Source organism: Mustela nivalis (assembly GCF_964662115.1).
Source record: "Mustela nivalis genome assembly, chromosome: 4".
Lineage (NCBI taxonomy): Eukaryota > Metazoa > Chordata > Mammalia > Carnivora > Mustelidae > Mustela > Mustela nivalis.
The window spans coordinates 124,930,946-124,952,468 of NC_139023.1; the positions used below are offsets into that span (position 1 = coordinate 124,930,946).

The 21,523-nt window shown below is 37.1% G+C and overlaps 1 pseudogene across 1 annotated transcript in view; it reads right to left on the bottom strand.

Moving 5' to 3' along the window:
- The window catches only part of LOC309863134 (large ribosomal subunit protein uL16-like), a 72,424-nt pseudogene that overhangs the window by 47,626 nt on the left and 3,275 nt on the right, over nucleotides 1–21,523 (bottom strand). The window contains exon 2 of the transcript in view: nucleotides 14,886–15,384. The product of the transcript in view is annotated as a large ribosomal subunit protein uL16-like (transcript). The remainder of the gene's footprint in view (nucleotides 1–14,885; nucleotides 15,385–21,523) is intronic.

Here is a 21,523-nt window from a genome sequence, read left to right on the forward strand (position 1 = left end):
ATATTTCCTTTGTCATTATTAAATAGAAAAAAATTTTACCATAGAAGGACTTTAAAATGCGAAGAAGTATAAAAGATATAATAGAAGTTGCCCATTATCAAACAATCCAGAAATAACTATTTCCATAGTCTATGTTTCATGCAGATACATGATCACATTAGTATGTGTATGGAAACAATGCCTGACATTTAAGAAACACACAGTGAATGTTAGCTACCACTAGTAGATAGTAACTATCATTATGAATCTATAATTCTAAATCATTAGAACATATGGACTTCATGGATGTGTCATATTTTATGAAAACGTTCTATTATTTTTGGACAATTAAAATTTGTATTATGTGTTAACCCTTTTTCTTTTTTTTAACCCTTTTTCTATATAAATATCTTTGTATCTCAGAATATTATTTTAAATTTATAGATGTGAAAATACTTGACTAAGGAGCAGAAACATTTTATCTATCTATTTATTTATTTATTAAAAGTTACCTGTGGGGTTTTTTTAATATTCTATTTATCTATTTGTCAGGTTGAGAGAGAGCACAAGCAGGGGGAGCGTCAGGCAGAGGGAGAAGCGGGGTCCCCCTTTGAGCAAGGACACCAATGCTGAACTCGATTCCAGGACCCCAGGATCATGACCTGAGCCCAGTGTAGATAGAGACACCCAGGCATCCTGAACCAGAAGCATTTTAAAAGGTCACAACACATAATGTAAAATTTTCCTCTAAATTTAAAATACACTTTTTTCTTAGCAATAGAGGGATCACAACCTATTTCCCTGGAAAATACTGGGTATTATCCATTGAAAACATTTCTTTAATTTTTTATAGGTAAAAATAGTGATGTGTCCCTTAAATTTGTGTTTTGCCCAACTGTTTTTCCTTTCTTTTTTTCTGTTTTAATTATTGATAGCACTGTTGTTGTTGTTGTTGTTTTGTTTTTCCTCTCAATTTTCTCTTTGGGAAATTGTCATTTAAAAGTTGATAGAGGGTCACCTGGGTGGCTCAGTTAAAGTGTCTGCCTCTGGCTCAGGTTGTGATCGTGGGGTTCTGGAATTGAGCCCAGAGGTAGGCTAACTGCTCAGAGGGGAGTCTGCTTCTCCCTCTCCCTCTGCCCGTTCCCTCCCTGTCCGTGCTCTCTCTCTCTCAAATAAATAAATAAGATTAAAAGAAATTCTTAGAAAGTTGATAGATATTAAGGATTTTCTTTGTGTACATAGTCTTTTTCCCTCTAGATTTTTATTTGCCTTTGAATGTAAAAAATTGGAAATTCCTAAGTTTCATGTATCCAAATACTCTACATCTTTTTAGAAACACACACACACACACACACACACACACACACTGAAAAGGTCAAATGAAAAGTTTGGTAAGTACCTTTAAAATATTTGTTCCAGAGGACATCCTTAATTACTTATCACTGGGATATTTTATTTCACTATATTGTTATGCATGTTTTATTTCACTTGAGATTGTTTCTAGGACAAAGTAGGATAGGTTATCAAATCATTTTAAAACCTCAGAGAGGAGGAGTCAAGATGGCGGAGAAGTGGCAAGCTGAGACTGCTTCAGCTAGCCGGAGATCAGCTAAATAGCTTATCTAAAGATTGCAAACACCTGAAAATCCATCGGCAGATCGAAGAGAAGAAGAACAGCAATTCTGGAAACAGAAAAACAACCACTTTCTGAAAGGTAGGACCGGCGGAGAAGTGAATCCAAAGCGACAGGAAGATAGACCCCGGGGGGAGGGGCCGGCTCCCGGCAAGCAGCGGAGCAACCGCGCACAAAATCAGGACTTTTAAAAGTTTGTTCCGCTGAGGGACATCGCACCAGAGGCTAAACCGGGGCGAAGCCCACGCGGGGTCAGCGTGGCCTCAGGTCCTGCAGGGTCACAGAAGGATCGGGGGTGTCTGAGTGTCGCAGAGCTTGCGGGTATTGGAACGGGAAAGCCGGCTGCAGAGACAGAGCCGACAGAGAGCTCACAGCTCCGTGTTACCTTGAACCGGTCGCAGGCTCGGTGAGCTCGGAGCGTGGCCGGAGGTCAGGCAGACGGGAGTGACTGGGCGCTGTTCTCTGAGGGCGCACTGAGGAGTGGGGCCCTGGGCTCTCGGCTCCTCCGGCCGGAGACTAGGGGGCCGCCATTTGTATTCCCGTCCTCCGGAACTCTACGGAAAGCGCTCAGGGAACAAAAGCTCCTGAAAGCAAACCCGAGCGGATTACACACCCCGGCCCCGGGTAAGGGCGGTGTAATTCCACCTGGGGCAAAGACACTTGAGAATCACTACAACAGGCCCCTCCCCCAGAAGATCAACAAGAAATCCAGCCGAGACCAAGTTCACCTACCAAGGAGTGCGGTTTCAATACCAAGGAGAGCAGCAGAATTCCAGAGGAGGAGAAAGCCAAGCACGGAACTCTTGGCTTTTTTCCTGTGATTTTTTTAGTCTTGCAGTTAATTTAATTTTTTCTTTTTCATTTTTTTTTTTTTTCTTCTCGCCTTCGGGTAAAATTTTTTTTTTTTAACTGTTACCTTTTTCTTTTTTAACGATTTTTTACTAGTTTATCTAATATATATATATTTTTTTCTTTTTTACATTTTTCTCAAGTGTTTTCTTTTTTTAAAAAATTTTTTTCTTTTCTTTTTTTTTTTCTTTTCTTTGTTCTTTTTTTTTCCCTTTCTTCCTTTTTGAACCTCTTTTTATCCCCTTTCTCCCCACTCACGATTTTTGGATCTCTTCTAATTTGGTTAAAGCATATTTTCCTGGGGTTGTTGCCACCCTTTTAGTATTTTACTTGCCCCTTCATTTACTCTTATCTGGCCAAAATGACAAGACGTAAAAATTCAACACAAAAAAAAGAACAAGAGGCAGTACCGAAGGCTAGGGACCTAATCAATACAGACATCGGTAATATGTCAGATCTAGAGTTCAGAATGACAATTCTCAAGGTTCTAGCCGGGCTCGAAAAAGGCATGGAAGATATTAGAGAAACCCTCTCGAGAGATATAAAAGCCCTTTCTGGAGAAATAAAAGAACTAAAATCTAACCAAGTTGAAATCAAAAAAGCTATTAATGAGGTGCAATCAAAAATGGAGGCTCTCACTGCTAGGATAAATGAGGCAGAAGAAAGAATTAGTGATATAGAAGACCAAATGACAGAGAATAAAGAAGCTGAGCAAAAGAGGGACAAACAGCTACTGGACCACGAGGGGAGAATTCGAGAGATAAGTGACACCATAAGACGAAACAACATTAGAATAATTGGGATTCCAGAAGGAGAAGAAAGAGAGAGGGGAGCAGAAGGTATACTGGAGAGAATTATTGGGGAGAATTTCCCCAATATGGCAAAGGGAACGAGCATCAAAATTCAGGAGGTTCAGAGAACGCCCCTCAAAATCAATAAGAATAGGCCCACACCCCGTCACCTAATAGTAAAATTTACAAGTCTCAGTGACAAAGAGAAAAATCCTGAAAGCAGCCCGGGAAAAGAAGTCTGTAACATACAATGGTAAAAATATTAGATTGGCAGCTGACTTATCCACAGAGACCTGGCAGGCCAGAAAGAGCTGGCATGATATTTTTAGAGCACTAAACGAGAAAAACATGCAGCCCAGAATACTATATCCAGCTAGGCTATCATTGAAAATAGAAGGAGAGATTAAAAGCTTCCAGGACAAACAACAACTGAAAGAATTTGCAAATACCAAACCAGCTCTACAGGAAATATTGAAAGGGGTCCTCTAAGCAAAGAGAGAGCCTACAAGTGGTAGATCAGAAAGGAACAGAGACCATATACAGTAACAGTCACCATACAGGCAATACAATGGCACTAAATTCATATCTCTCAATAGTTACCCTGAATGTGAATGGGCTAAATGCCCCTGTCAAAAGACACAGGGTATCAGAATGGATAAAAAAACAAAACCCATCTATATGTTGCCTCCAAGAAACTCATTTTAAGCCCGAAGACACCTCCAGATTTAAAGTGAGGGGGTGGAAAAGAATTTACCATGCTAATGGACATCAGAACAAAGCAGGAGTGGCAATCCTTATATCAGATCAATTAGATTTTAAGCCAAAGACTATAATAAGAGATGAGGAAGGACACTATATCATACTCAAAGGGTCTGTCCAACAAGAATATTTAACAATTTTAAATATCTATGCCCCCAACGTGGGAGCAGCCAACTATATAAACCAATTAATAACAAAATCAAAGAAACACATCAACAACAATACAATAATAGTAGGGGACTTTAACACTCCCCTCACTGAAATGGACAGGTCATCCAAGCAAAAGATCAGCAAGGAAATAAAGGCCTTAAACGACACACTGGACCAGATGGACATCACAGATATATTCAGAACATTTCATCCCAAAGCAACAGAATACACATTCTTCTCTAGTGCACATGGAACATTCTCCAGAATAGATCACATCCTCGGTCCTAAATCAGGACTCAACCTGTATCAAAAGATTGGGATCATTCCCTGCATATTTTCAGACCACAATGCTCTAAAGCTAGAACTCAACCACAAAAGGAAGTTTGGAAAGAACCCAAATACATGGAGACTAAACAGTATCCTTCTAAAGAATGAATGGGTCAACCGGGAAATTAAAGAAGAATTGAAAAAAATCATGGAAACAAATGATAATGAAAATACAACGGTTCAAAATCTGTGGGACACAACAAAGGCAGTCCTGAGAGGAAAATATATAGCGGTACAAGCCTTTCTCAAGAAACAAGAAAGGTCTCAGGTACACAACCTAACCCTACACCTAAAGGAGCTGGAGAAAGAACAAGAAAGAAACCCTAAGCCCAGCAGGAGAAGAGAAATCATAAAGATCAGAGCAGAAATCAATGAAATAGAAACCAAAAAAACAATAGAACAAATCAACGAAACTAGGAGCTGGTTCTTTGAAAGAATTAATAAAATTGATAAACCCCTGGCCCGACTTATCAAAAAGAAAATAGAAAGGACCCAAATAAATAAAATCATGAATGAAAGAGGAGAGATCACAACTAACACCAAAGAAATACAAACTATTATAAGAACATACTATGAGCAACTCTACGGCAATAAATTTGACAATCTGGAAGAAATGGATGCATTCCTAGAAACATATAAACTACCACAACTGAACCAGGAAGAAATAGAAAGCCTGAACAAACCCATAACCAGTAAGGAGATTGAAACAGTCATTAAAAATCTCCAAACAAACAAAAGCCCAGGGCCAGACAGCTTCCCGGGGGAATTCTACCAAACATTTAAAGAAGAACTAATTCCTATTCTCCTGAAACTGTTCCAAAAAATAGAAATGGAAGGAAAACTTCCAAACTCATTTTATGAGGCCAGCGTCACCTTGATCCCAAAACCAGACAAGGATCCCACCAAAAAAGAGAGCTATAGACCGATATCCTTGATGAACACAGATGCGAAAATACTCAACAAAATACTAGCCAATAGGATCCAACAGTACGTTAAAAAGATTATTCAGGTGCGCCTGGGTGGCTCAGTGGATTAAGCCGCTGCCTTCGGCTCAGGTCATGATCTCAGTGTCCTGGGATCGGGCCCCGCGTCGGGCTCTTTGCTCAGCGGGAGCCTGCTTCTCTCTCTCTCTCTGCCTCCGCCTACTTGTGATTTCTCTCTCTGTCAAATAAATAAATAAAATCTTTAAAAAAAAAAAAAAAAAAGATTATTCACCACGACCAAGTGGGATTTATTCCAGGGCTGCAAGGTTGGTTCAACATCCGCAAATCAGTCAATGTGATACAACACATCAATAAAAGAAAGAACAAGAACCATATGATACTCTCAATAGATGCTGAAAAAGCATTTGACAAAGTACAGCATCCCTTCCTGATCAAAACTCTTCAAAGTGTAGGGATAGAGGGCACATACCTCAATATCATCAAAGCCATCTATGAAAAACCCACCGCAAATATCATTCTCAATGGAGAAAAACTGAAAGCTTTTCCACTAAGGTCAGGAACACGGCAGGGATGTCCATTATCACCACTGCTATTCAACATAGTACTAGAGGTCCTAGCCTCAGCAATCAGACAACAAAAGGAAATTAAAGGCATCCAAATCGGCAAAGAAGAAGTCAAATTATCACTCTTCGCAGATGATATGATACTATATGTGGAAAACCCAAAAGACTCCACTCCAAAACTGCTAGAACTTATACAGGAATTCAGTAAAGTGTCAGGATATAAAATCAATGCACAGAAATCAGTTGCATTTCTCTACACCAACAGCAAGACAGAAGAAAGAGATATTAAGGAGTCAATCCCATTTACAATTGCATCCAAAACCATAAGATACCTAGGAATAAACCTAACCAAAGAGACACAGAATCTATACTCAGAAAACTATAAAGTACTCATGAAAGAAATTGAGGAAGACACAAAGAAATGGAAAAATGTTCCATGCTCCTGGATTGGAAGAATAAATATTGTGAAAATGTCTATGCTACCTAAAGCAATCTACACATTTAATGCAATTCCTATCAAAGTACCATCCATCTTTTTCAAAGAAATGGAACAAATAATGCTAAAATTTATATGGAACCAGAAAAGACCTCGAATAGCCAAAGGGATATTGAAAAAGAAAGCCAACGTTGGTGGCATCACAATTCCGGACTTCAAGCTCTATTACAAAGCTGTCATCATCAAGACAGCATGGTACTGGCACAAAAACAGACACATAGATCAATGGAACAGAATAGAGAGCCCAGAAATAGACCCTCAAATCTATGGTCAACTAATCTTCGACAAAGCAGGAAAGAATGTCCAATGGAAAAAAGACAGCCTCTTCAATAAATGGTGCTGGGAAAATTGGACAGCCACATGCAGAAAAATGAAATTGGACTATTTCCTTACACCACACACAAAAATAGACTCAAAATGGATGAAGGACCTCAATGTGCGAAAGGAATCCATCAAAATCCTTGAGGAGAACACAGGCAGCAACCTCTTCGACCTCTGCCGCAGCAACATCTTCCTAGGAACAACGCAAAAGGCAAGGGAGGCAAGGGAAAAAATGAACTATTGGGATTTCATCAAGATCAAAAGCTTTTGCACAGCAAAGGAAACAGTTAACAAAATCAAAAGACAACTGACAGAATGGGAGAAGATATTTGCAAACGACATATCAGATAAAGGACTAGTGTCCAGAATCTATAAAGAACTTAGCAAACTCAACACCCAAAGAACAAATAATCCAATCAAGAAATGGGCAGAGGACATGAACAGACATTTCTGCAAAGAAGACATCCAGATGGCGAACAGACACATGAAAAAGTACTCCATATCACTCGGCATCAGGGAAATACAAATCAAAACCACAATGAGATATCACCTCACACCAGTCAGAATGGCTAAAATAAACAAGTCAGGAAATGACAGATGCTGGCGAGGATGTGGAGAAAGGGGAACCCTCCTACACTGTTGGTGGGAATGCAAGCTGGTGCAGCCACTCTGGAAAACAGCATGGAGGTTCCTCAAAATGTTGAAAATAGAACTGCCCTATGACCCAGCAATTGCACTATTGGGTATTTACCCTAAAGATACAAACGTAGTGATCCAAAGGGGCACATGCACCTGAATGTTTATAGCAGCAATGTCCACAATAGCCAAACTATGGAAAGAACCTAGATGTCCATCAACAGATGAATGGATCACGAAGATGTGGTATATATACACAATGGAATACTATGCAGCCATCAAAAGAAATGAAATCTTGCCATTTGCGACAACATGGATGGAACTAGAGCGAATCATGCTTAGCGAAATAAGTCAAGCAGAGAAAGACAACTATCATATGATCTCCCTGATATGAGGAAGTGGTGATGCAACATGGAGGCTTAAGTGGGTAGGAGAAGAATAAAAGAAACAAGATGGGATTGGGAGGGAGACAAACCATAAGTGACTCTTAATCTCACAAAACAAACTGAGGGTTGCTGGGGGGAGGGGGTTTGGGAGAAGAGGGTGGGATTATGGACATTGGGGAGGGTATGTGCTTTGGTGAGTGCTGTGAAGTGTGTAAACCTGGTGATTCACAGACCTGTACCCCTGGGGATAAAAATATATGTTTATAAAAAATAAAAAATTAAAACCTCAGAGATCTCAGTGAATATCAAACTTAACTACTTCAGGAATACAAGTAATACAAAGGCATAGGAGAAGCAGGAAGAGTTCTAAGACCACAATGTTTATGCTCAGATCCACCTTTTTTGCCATATCACTAAACCATTTGGCACGGATTACCATGTGAGGTCTCTAACCAATGCGTGCTTACCTAAAAACAGAATTATTTCAAAGCTAAATATTTCTATTCAATGCTCTGATAGTTGCATAGATGATGTGACATTTTCCTCAGAGCTATAGCCCAAACATCCATAGATTCGAGCTTTCTTTACTACATGTGAACCTAATAAGACAGGCACACCCTACAAGAGCAGTCCATAGATTAGGACTCTCTCTTTAGAATATACCATTAGTGCTTTTGCCAGAAGGTTTGTCATTTCAAAGTTTTCAAGACATTTTCACCACATTATCTTCCCTCTTTCCAGTCATATAAGTGAGCTTGGTAGTACTTTTCCCCAGTTTGATGCCTTCAGTTCTCTGTAGCCTCTCTGACACTTGACTATAGCTTTTATAGATACCACAGACCAGAAGAACTCAGCTAACCAATACCGATTCTGATCTACAAGGACAATGCGATAGTCAATATTTGGTCTACTAATAGGTGATACATTACATAGTAATAGATAATTGGTATTTTGGCACATAGAAGTAGGGTATTGCCATTAAAACAAAACAAAACAAAAATAAAAACAAAACAACAACAAAAACTAAAAATGTAGGAGTGGCTTTGTATCTAAGCAGAAGGCAGAGGTCAAAATGATTTTTGCAGAGCTTGTTAAAGAAAGCCTATTGCCTTGAAGAGAATGTTAGCAGAAATCTGGACTTCAAGGGTATTGCCAAGGAGAGCTAAAAAAGAAATGAACTAGATGGTATTGGAAATAGGAAGAACAGGGAATCCTTGGTTTGTAGGGACAGAAAGTTTAGTAACACTCTTACGTGCAGTATCCTGAAATGTAGAAAATGTGTCCAAAAATGTAACTAAGGAGATTTCAAAGCAGAGTGTTGAAGGCACTGCCTGGTTTCTTTTTAATGTCTACTGTGAAATGTGAAAAGAGAGCTAGACAAAGAGAAAGATTATTTTTAAAAAATGGAGCCAGAGCTTGTTGGTTTTTAAAATGCTCAGAATCTCCAACTGGCAAATGTTGTGAAAATCAAAAAATACCTTCTTAGAAAAGATCAATTCCATGGCATTGCTAAAAACAACAACAACAACAAAAACAAAAACAAGACAACAACAACCAAAACAAACAAGTAAACAAAATCATGGTCTATAGATGTTCCATTCTGGCCAAGACCTTAGAAAGATTAATGGCAAGTTTTGGGGGGAATATGCACTCACACAAGAGATTTGTTAAAAGGAAGCTTCAGTATCTATAGCCAAGAACTTTGTAAGTATGGTTTTGGTTAAAGGAACAAATTCCATTTACATTCACAGAAGGCCCAAAAAGTGACAGCATAGAGTAAGAAACAACTGGACTTCCCTATACCCATACGAAGCCATTGCAATAAGCAGCATGAGAAAACTACTCAGCTGAAAACATATGTCACCTTTCATTAAAAAAAAAAAAAAAATAAGACTCAGAGGAAAGAATCAAGAGCCCAGATGGAGATGCAAAGGGCCAATTAGAATTATTCCTTGGTTTGGGGACCTAATGAGGAAACCCAACATTTATCTGACAAGATTTCCAGTGATCCATGTTTGGTTTCCATTTTCCCCTATTTCTGTCCCACCATGGTATATTGGGTATGTGAGGAGGACTAAAGATACATTGTCTCTTTAGTTTCAAAGTCTGCAGTAAAAGAGGACCTGAACACAATAGACTCCACTCAAGAAACTACACCTAAAAAGCTTCATTCACATCTGGACTTGATTTAGGTAATGAGAACTTGGTTTTAGACACTGCTTTAATTCATGCAGGGGAATTGCATGTAAGGAGAATAAAAACATCAAAGCCTAGAAAATAAACTATGGTAAGCTGCTTCAAAAATGGCTACTAACATTCCTTGCTTTTAAATTTCTATACAACAGAACTGTGAGATAATAAATGTTTACTGTGTAAAGCTATTAAGTTTGGGGATTATTTGTTACACGGAAATAGATAACACAATAGGAAAAATTTTTTAAAAATTTTTTAATTTGACTTTCCCCTGATTCTTTAAAGTCAAATATATATTATTTTCTTACATTATGTTCCTTTTTAGACATTTTAAAAACTACAAAGTTGACAGAATGTAATCTACCACTATTCTGGGTGTTGAGCAAACAATCTGCAGTGTACCATCCCTGTTGTCAAGAAACTCACTATCTAGTCAGGAAAAGAGAGATAATGTTACTGTTACCCAATAAGTTCCCAAACAGAGTGTGTACAACATATGTGCACAATATTATAAGGTCACAAAAGAGTATTTGGTTCTGTATCAGGTAGTAGAAACTATTTCACATGCTAGGCAATTATTAATATAATAATAAAACTTTTAAGTTATATAACTTTTTAGGTTGCAATGTCTTGATCAAAAAGAGACATTTTATTTTACTTTATTTTTTTATTTTATTTTATTTTATTTTATTTTATTTTATTTACTTGACAGAGAGAGAGACAGCGAAAGAAGTAGCACAAGCAGGGGAAATGATGGAGTGGGAGAGGGGGAAACAGGCTTTTCACCCAGCAGGGAGCCCGATGCAAAGCTTGATCCCAGGACCCTGGGATCATGACCTAAGCCGAAGGCAGAGGCTTAACAACTGAGCCACCCAAGTGCTCCAAAAGGAGACTTTATTGCCTCTACAGTTGGGTAGTAATGATCTTTGGGTTAGCTCACAGAATCCAAAGGAATGCTGAAAGAATCAGTATCATTCTCTCCTTTCCTCTCCCTTTATTCAGCTCTCTTCACTTCTTGGTTTCATTCAGCTTTATTTTGCCAACTAGCTTTTGTGGAGGAGATAGTTTGTCCCAGCTCAGAATCTCGTTCTTTTAACTTACCAAGAAAGGGCATGTTTCTCTGTGCCTTAATTTCTTCATCTATAAAATGATGGCAATTATGACTAGCTCATCAGGTTGTTGTAAACACTGGATGAGTTAGGCAAATATTCAGAAGGGTGCCCGGCATAAAGTAAAACTTGCTTGTGCTCTCCAGCCTAAACTTCTCTCTTCAACCTGGTGTCCCGTATCTGACTGTCTACTGGAGACCTCCATTTAATGTCTAATAAACATCTCAAATTTAACATTTCTAAAGCTGAGCTCCTGGAATGTCCTCCAAGTCTGCTTTTCTCATGGTTTCCCTAGATCAGTGTGTTCAATTCTTCTAGTCCTTCAGGCCAAAAATCATCCTTGATTACTGTCTTTCTCTCACATATCACTTCAAATTTGTCAGCAAAGACTGCTAGTTCTATCAGCACTATCTAATAGAATTTTCTATATCAATGGAAAGGATCTACATCTGTGTTGTCCAATATAGTACCACAAATTTGTGAAGCTATTGAGCCCTTGAAATGTGGTTAACATAACTGAGGAATGGAATTTTTAGTTTAATTCACTTTTAGTAGTTATTTTAGATGTTAAATTTGAAGGGTAACTAGGTGGCTCAGTCAGTTAAGAATCCAGTTCTTGGTTTCAGCTCAGGTCATGATTTCAGGGTCCTAAGATCAAGCCCTTCGTTGGGCTCTGTGCTTAGCAGGGAATCTATTTGAGATTCTCTTCCTTTCCCTCTTACTCTGCTCCTCCCTTCCCCACTTCCCAAATAAATAAATAAATCTAAAAAAAGTGTTAAATTTGAGTAACTGCATTTGGCCATATTGGGTGGTACACCTGTACTGTACCTTTAAAATAAAAATAAAAATAAGGGGCGCCTGGGTGGCTCAGTTGGTTAAGCCGCTGCCTTCGGCTCAGGTCATGATATCAGGGTCCTGGGATCGAGTCCCGCATCGGGCTCTCTGCTCAGCAGGGAGTCTGCTTCCTCCTCTCTCTCTCTCTGCCTGCCTCTCTGCCTACTTGTGATCTCTCTCTGTCAAATAAATAAATAAAACCTTTAAAAAAAAAACAAATTTAAAATAAAAATAGGGGTACCTGGGTGGCTAAGTGGGTTAAACCTCTGCCTTCAGGTACCTGGGATCAAGCTCCACATCTGGCTTTCTGCTCAGCAGGGGGCCTGCTTCGCCCTTTCTGCCTGCTGCTCTGCCTACTTGTGGTCTCTCTTTGTCAAATAAATAAATACAAATCTTTTAAAAAAATAAAATGAATAAAATAAAAATAGAATCTCTACTTCTAATGAATTCCATTATTGAAATCCTAGTCCAAAGCACCCTCATCTTTTGTCTTATGTCTATAGCCTCTCTGGTGGTCCCTTCTTTCTTTATTGTCCTCTGCATTCTATTCTCACTAAAGCAGCCAAAACAATAATTTTAAAATCTGTGTTGAATCACATAAATACTTATCTCAAAGCCCTCCAGAGATTTCTCACATGAGCAAAAGTCCAAATTACTACAGCCCCACTGTGGTCTTGCTCCTTGCTACCTCTGATTTTAATTCTACTGTTCTCTCTCTTGATCACTCTATTTCAGGTATGCTGATCTTTGCATCAAAGGCTCATTTCCAAAAAGGATCTTGGTTTTTCTTCTTCCTGGAATGTTCTTCCTGTGGATTTTCATACGGGTTGCTTTCTTACGTCTTGTGGTTCTTTCCTCACATTCTCAATAAGGCCCTTCATAAATTTTTAATCCTCCCCAGAGGAGGAGGACTTTTAAATTTTCTAGATTTTCAGACCTCCCAACATATCTTATCACCTTCCACTAACTTATTTTAGCTTCTTAGCATGTATTACTAACATTCTAATATTTTACTTATTTACCATATTTATTCTCTGTCTCCATTAAAATGAAAGCTTTATGAAGGCAGTGATCCCCTTTGCTTTGTGTACCGTTGTATCCCGAGTACCTGGAAATACGCCAGTACATGGTGGGCTTGCAATAAATATTTGTATTAATTGGACAGCTATCCTACATTCATGCAAAACTTGCTTATATGGACTCTACAGTCTTGTAAGTATTTGTTTATTATAGACATAGTCACATGACTTCCATTTTTTAAAGATTTAGGGCAAAGATTTGAATTCTGACTAAAAAGTATCTATATGCCTTATCTGAAAAATCAATATAACCTAACTTTAAAGATAACACTTGTTTGGTATTTAAATTTTCTCAGAGGCTTCTTTGTAAATTCCTCCAATTGCAAAATCAGGGGGTTTTTTTTGTGTGTGTTTTGTTTGTTTGTTTGTTTTTAGACATAATTCATGTATAGAACACTAAGATGAACAAATCTTACTTCATTTTTTTCCCTAACATATTATGTTCTATGCTATAATGATAAACTGTTTGGAGTTTAATAAAATAATGTTTAAATCAACTCTCCCTTTAAAAAAATCATATCCTGAAATTCCTATCTAACACAAATATTAATACCTATATTTTCAGTTTTAAAAAAACAAAAAATTCTAGGGGTGCCTGGATTGGCTCAGTGGGTTAAGCCTTTGCCTTCGACTCAGGTCATGGTCTCAGGGTCCTGGAATGGAGCCCCGCATCTGGTTCTCTGCTCAGCGCGGAGCTTGCTTCTCTCTCCTTCTCTGCCTGTTCTCTGCTTAATTGCGATGCCTCTCTCTGTCAAATAAATAATTAAAATCTGTAAAAATTTTTTCAAAAAACCAAAAAAATTCTATTGAAAATTTTTTACAGATTTTGTTATCTATTTGGCAGAAAGAGAGAGAAATAGAGATAGTGAGAGCAGGAACGCAAGCAGGGGAGTAGGAGAGGAAGAAGAGGCTCCCCCACAGAGCAGGGAGCCTGATGTGGGCTTGATCCCAGGACTCTGGGATCATGACCTGAGCTGAAGGCAGACACTTCACGACTGAGCCACCCAGGTACCCCCACTATTGAATTTTTAGTTAACAGTCCTTCAAAGTAAAGTTTATTATTTTGTTATGAAAAAACTAAGTCCCAATGATTGTATTATTTTCTTAATTTGTTAAAACTATTTTTTAAATATAAGAATATCTTATAATGCATTATAAAGTACTGTTATTAAGATTCAATAAAACTAATTAGTTTTTCTTAATATTAAATTTCATTGCTGGCAATACTTGCTTCATTATACATAAGTTGCTATTCAAAATCCTGACACAGTTGTAAGATAAATTTAAGAGAATTCTTAAAACCCTCAACTCCCAAACTGTATCCTAAGCACCCTGGAGCGTCATACCAAAGTCGTGGAGATGACATGGAATATTTTAAATTTCCCCCCCAAAATGTAAAATCACTCAACATCTCTTAGACACCATGTGAACTACTAGGTCAAGGCAGTTCACAGTTTCAATGTTAGGTCATGTTATATTCCTCTCAATGGTGTTATATCTTTATGAACCTGGGTTTTCCTTTTTTTTTTTTTTTTCTGTTATAAAAATCAAATACTGTCAGAAAATTGCAACAAGAATTGAGATGGCAATGTCAACAAGATTTCAAGAATTGAAAACTTTTGTGGTCTCCAACTGGACACATATAACTTGATAATAAGTGATTATAGTATTTAAGAATGAAATAAAATATTATTTTTAATTTACAAGTAGTGGTTTTACATATCACTACTACATTCTTTGAATTTATTTATTTATTTAGGACAAGAAGTAGGATTTATCGGTGGGGCATGAATAGGGAAGGGGCAGTGCTGAATTTCTCATGAGTTCAGCACTCACCATATATCCAGAGGGCCATAATTAGTGATGTATTTGACCCCACTGCCATCTGGGATGAGCTGCTTTTCAGCCGCAAATCCCCACTCCTTGGAAATGTGGATCTTCTGGTGGCCAGGGAACTAGAACTTGGCCCTGTGTAGGGTCTCAATCATATGCTCCTTGTTCTGCAGCTTGGTAGGGGTGGACATGATGACTTGGCCAATGTGGATCCTGGTTACTGTGGGCTGGGGCTCTCCAAAGGCACACCACATACCTTACAGGACAACATCGTGTTGATAGGGATGCTGTGGAAGGGATGGAGCTGCACATGTATGTGAAAACCATCTTTGCCACTTCTTTTCACCATGTACATGCTGGCACAAATAAGGAAGCCTCCAGGGCTTCAGAGGAGAGATGCTTATATTCATCTATGTCATGTGGCCACAGAGAGAGAACTCAATCTACTTTTGCCTTCTTCTACCCCAGATAAAAGATGCAGATCTTGGCATCAGGGACACCTCTGCCAAGGGAGACTTTGGCTATGGCTTGTTCATGCAATATGGTTAATACTGGGCAAGGCAGTGGCCCATGACAACACCAAGATTTTCAGTGGCATACAACAGAAAAAGATTCTAAATTTTTAGAATAGTGCAGCTTATTATGTTGTGTAGACCTAGCTACTTAATAAACGAAACTTAAGGATTTATTTTGGTCTCAGAGCACTGTGAAAATATTACTGATAACAGAAAATTCGAGAACCGGGGGAGTCAGATTATTTTTTTATTTTTTTTATTATTTATTGAAATTCAGGGTTTTTTTCATATTTTTCCAGTTTTATTGAGAAATAATTGGTAAACATTGCTGCATAAGTCTAAGGTGTACAGCACAATGGTTTGACTTACATATGTTATGAAATCATTACCTTAATAAGTTAAATTAGCATCCATCCTTTTATATGGATTCAATGAAAAGAAAAGAAAAAAGAAACAAATTTTCCTTGTGGTGAGAACTCTTAGGATCTCCCCCTTAGTAATTTTCATGTATGTTATACAGCAGTGTAAACTATAGTCATCATGTGATACATTACATCCCTAATATTTATTTGTCTTTTAACTGGATATTTGTACATTCTGATCACTTTCCTCTAGTTTTAATTTTTAGAACTCTAGGGAATATTATTTATAGAAAAATTATGTGATGAAACTATTAAGGCTATAATAAATTATTTATGTAAGTGAATTTGTGGTCATGGTCTTAATCACTTTCAATTTGTTTACTACCAATAGAACTTGGAAACAATATTCAGTTCGGATTTGTAACAAAAGATTATCAAAAATAGTTAGTTTTCAGTTTCAGAAAAACTTCAAAACATAGTTTTGAAACTCTTTGGATTTGACAAGATCCAACTGAATTCTTCCAAGGCACTGTTTTTCCTAATTTTTTAGGATCTCATGTACTTTTGGAGAAATTTAATTCTTATGTTACTGATTCATTTACACTCAACTCATCAAAATGTTTGGTAAATGCATTTGATATCCAAAGAGCTTTATGAGAAATTACATCTGGAAAGTCTAAAGTTTTATCATTCTTGAACTTAGTTTCTTGAAACCAGAAAGCCACATTTTTCTAAAGCATGTAGAACTAGAACCTCAAATTTGACTTTAATTTGATACACTTATGAAACCAAATAGGAGTAAACTTAGTGAAACATTTTTGAACATTCCTCTTGTAATTTATTTCAGTATAGTGGATTTGGGTTTTCACTAATGGAATAATATTTCAATAATTAAAAATCTGCGTAATAGTCAAATATTTCATGCGTGTTGTCTTTTAATGGAAATATTCTCTTTCTGAGGATGAAAAATACATGTTAATCTTTTTGAAAGCTCTCTTAGTGGGTAAGTTTAACAAATAAGCCATATTGGCTAATTAGTTATCTGATTTTTCATTGGCAAAAGCTTCAAAACCAACAAAATAGCCTGTGTCATAGTATTTTAAGTGTGATAAATGTTGTCTATGACCTCAAGAATGTGTCCTAAAACAAGCAACGGTTAACATGTTAAAAAACAAAAACTTTAAAAAATGCATTAGATCATGTCTGCAAAAGACAAATGTTTGTTAATAACACTGTGTTACTTGGCCTAACTTTTTAATGTCCTAAACATAAGGCATTAATGAAATAAGATTACATTCTAAGCAAATACTAGATGTGAGTAATCTTATTTCTATTCAGCAATCAATTTACTAAGACACAATGTGTAGTTCCCTTAGATACACAAAACAATATAGTATCATCAGGACATTTATTAGGTAAACTGTAGGAAATTGCCATTTTTTACATTAAAAACGGGTCAAATACAGGCTATTTCACATGGCTGAACCTATATCTAGTCATAAACAAGTCAATATGGAAGGTATTGTTTCTAGAGTTACTCTATGAGGAAGACCCAATTTACACATACTAGAAAAACAAGTTCATATTATCATATTTTTCAAAATCCAAATATTCTCTTAATCTGGAAATAGATTTCAAACTTTGGTAGTTCTTCCAGTCTGTCAGTTGGTGCAGTCAGCTTCCATAGCTTTAACCCCTAAATCGCAGTGGATTAAATTTAATTTCATTCATGTTCTCTGTCTCTCTGCACCTATTGTCTTCCCTGTAAGACCCATGCTGATGGGACACATATTCATGGAGGCAGAGAGAAAAGGGAACATGATGAAGGACAGACTGGTTCATAACACTTCCATGGGCAAGTAAGAAGGTTCACTTCTGCTCACATTTCACTGGCCAAAGCAAATGACATGACAACATCTATGGAAGTGAGGGAGTGCAATGCTGCCAGTTTTAATGACTACAATCCTGACACTTTAAATTAGAGTTCTTATGTATGAAAGATCTACCTCAGAATGCAAACTTGCAGTAATGCCTAATGTTATTCCAAGTAAAACTAAATAAGGATCTGTAAATATTAATAAAAAATAAATGCTAGAGATACAAAAATTTATTGTGTATAAAGTCTAGCAAAGACAATAAAAATACTGTGTAGGATGAGAGAAAGAATATTTGTACCATTATCTTATTTGGATGAACTATCTTGTCTAGCCTTAATTAGATAAACACTTACTAAAGTAAGTGAAGTAGGACTGAGTCATATAAGCCAGTGAATATGATCTGAACCAGAGATGATGATTTTTTCAAGGAGCCAAACAGACTGTTGACTATGGCTTGCCATTGTGTCTACCTCAGTCAACTGGCCAATGTTGATTCGATTGAGACTGAGGGGGAAATAATAATCAAGCTTGTTATTTGATTTTTGGCTCTTGAGGGCTTACTGGATACCGGCTTACTTACGGAGATAAATATCTTTGAGTCTCATGCTCATTTGTTTTTCCTTTTTTTTTTTTTACCTTTTCTTCTCTGTCACTCTATGATCTTAGTATGGCATACTACATAGCCAAGGCCTAAAATAACAGACACCACCACAAAATTTATCATTTTTTTAAAATTTTATTTATTTGACAGAGAGATCACAAGTAGGCAGAGAGAGAGAGAGAGAGATGGAAGCAGGCTCCCTACTGAGCAGAGAGCCCAATGTGGGGCTTGATCCCAGGAGCCTGGGATTATGACCTGAGCTGAAGGCAGAGGCTTTAACCCACTGAGCCACCCAGGTGCCCCATCATTTTGTTTAATAAGGAAGAAAATTGTATATGTAAGATGGTCAAACAATTCACAAACTAGTAGGAGTGAATTACTTAAATATTTTTTTACATGAGACAAAATCATTTCAAGAAAAAACTATAAATAATATAAAGTTAATTTGCACAAATATGACTGTGTTTCAGAAGTAAAGAGTCAAACAAAAGACATTTAAGGGTAGAACATTAAGCTTCCCTAGGTTAACCAGTTAATCAACTTGAGGAATTTTCAAGTAACTTTAACGACATATTTAAGACTCTTATGAGCATCAATATTGTAATACTCTAGGTTTTTAAACAAGTTATTTTCAAACTAATCTTAGTTTCTTGATTCAAATATTTTATGTTATTTTATTTTATTTAAAGATTTATTTATTTATCTGACAGAGATCACAAGTAGGCAGAGAGGCAGGCGGGGGGGGGGGGGTGGAGGGCGGGGAAGCAGGCTCCCTGCTGAGCAGAGAGCCCAATGCAGGGCTTGATCCCAGGACCCTGAGATCATGACCTGAGCAGAAGGCAGAAGCTTTAACCCACTGAGCCACCCAGGCGCCCCGATTTAAGAATTTTAGATCAAACACAATGGTAGCATCACTAACTGCTCCCAGTGTAGTTATAAAAGGAAAAAAAAAATCTAAACCCATGATAAACTCAAGGCTCCCCAGGTCATTTCCTCTAGCATACAGCTTCTCCTTGCTTGATTTAAAAGACATCTGATATTGCTACAGGGTAGAAAGTTAACTCATTAGAAAGGAATGTGAATGTCTTAGAGACCTCCCTGCTGCCATGACAGATTATATTAGTCCAGCAAGCAACAAGGAAAGCACAGCTTTAGTAAACCTGTATGTAAGTGATCTGGTTGGGTTTATTCATTCAGATCTGACCACCTTCAGTTTTCTTTTTAAATGTGCTACAGCTTTCCATTTAAAAGCAGCTACTCCATATTAAAGGAAGAGGGAACATTATGGCAGCACTACACAACAATAAGGATTCAAATACTAGGCATTAAATTTAAAATATTATAGTAAACACATTGACAATGTAAACATAATGTCAGACATATAATACAAAAGAACCAATTTATTTTCTCTAGAAACACTTTCTTTAATTAGCCATAATTTATTAATGGGTGGTGTTCGACATTTTGCAATAAAAATTTTAATCATTTTTAAACAACTTGCTATTTTCCATGATTGAGTGAGTCTCTGCCTACCAGATATGCCCAGAAATGTTTTTATATTCTCTATTTCCTTTAAAATTTTTTCTTGGCATCTACCTTTGAATCATCTTGTTCTCCAGATGGTAGGTCCTTGTCTATGAGACATGGCTGAAATATTCTGCTATTAACTTTCCTAGATCCTTCACATAATATATATTCTTATCCACAGTGTTTTATTGAGTTCACTCTCTGCTTTGTGGCTTCCATGGCATGACTGTCTGGAGATATTATTTTACTTCAAAGGCCTAAATCAATCCCATTCTCATCTGTTGCCTCCAAGATCCAATTTTCACACTCCCACTAAGCAAAAGGTCAAATCAATGATTTTACCATTTTTTTTTTTTAACAAATAGACATTCTTTTAAATGTTTTTAATGAACCTAAAGTGCCAACAGGATCTTGGCCAAGTTTTCCACATTTACCTGTCTACTGTAATTCCATCTATTATTCAGCAAACCTCCATAAAGGTTTTTTTTTTTATATTTTGTACTTTATTACATTGCTTAACTAAATTAAGTTAAAAGTTGAATTTAGTAAGCTATTTTAAAATAATCTAATTTTGAAAATTCTTTTTATAAGTTCTTATCAAGCAAATAAAGACTTCATATTTCTGTGAATTCATGGTTTATTTCTTACCATACGTAGTGTTATTTTTTTTTTACCACATTTTACCATTAAGAGAAAATGTTTATCATTAGGAAAGTTGAAAAAATTAGATTTCATGCACTTGGCTTAGTTTCTCCCTTTCAAAACACATTTACCCTCTTAACATAGAGCTTTCTACTTGAAGAAAGTTTTGGTATGATTTAATGATGTCTATTAATTCCTTATGTTCAGTGCTTAATAAGAGGAGACTTAAGGACCCCATTCACAAAATATCATGAAACCATTTCTCATGCACTTATACCTGAAAGTATCTTGGGATTTTTTGCACTTTCTCAATAACCTCCAACCCCCAAATCTCTGCCCACACCATAAGCAGTGACTCTTCACAACAGAGATAAGTTTATTACTTTCACAGGCTTCTGCTGAGAGATATATACAGCTTATAGTGGAAGAAACTCTTCTACTCTCATTCTAGGGATGAATTTTATTGGGACCAAGATAAGCAATGCATTTCTAAAAGAAGTTTCATTTAAAAGATGAAATTGAGTCAAAGAGATGATTTATAAAATGTTATGGTTCAGACTTTCTAACAGATGCAAATATATTTTACCTCTTTATTTTTTGGAACCTCCCAGTTTTATAGGATGGCTTTTTGAAGGTATAATTCAATATCTTAAATAAATGTATGTTGGGGCGCCTGGGTGGCTCAGTGGGTTAAATCCTCTTCCTTCGGCCAGGTCATGATCCCAGGGTCCTGGGATCGAGCCCCGCATCTGGCTCTCTGCTCGGCAGGGAACCTGCTTCCCTCTCTCTCTCTCTGCCTGCCTCTCTGCCTACTGGTGATCTCTGTCAAATAAATAAATAAATCTAAAAAAAAAAAATGCTGTTAAATAAATGTATGTTAACTTTAAACAATAAGTCCCAAAGCTATTTGCCAGTATTATTTTCAGATTGCATTTGAACCCCCTCCATCTTTATGCTAAACCTCGTTCCAATGCACAGGCAAGACAAGATTGGTATAATATTTAAACAGAAACAAAGAAGGTTCTGTCCATAGTTGCAAATGATGTTGATGTAAAACCACTACCCTGGCACTGAGTGATGAGTGCCACCCAGCTAAGGAGTCATAACCACCAACAGG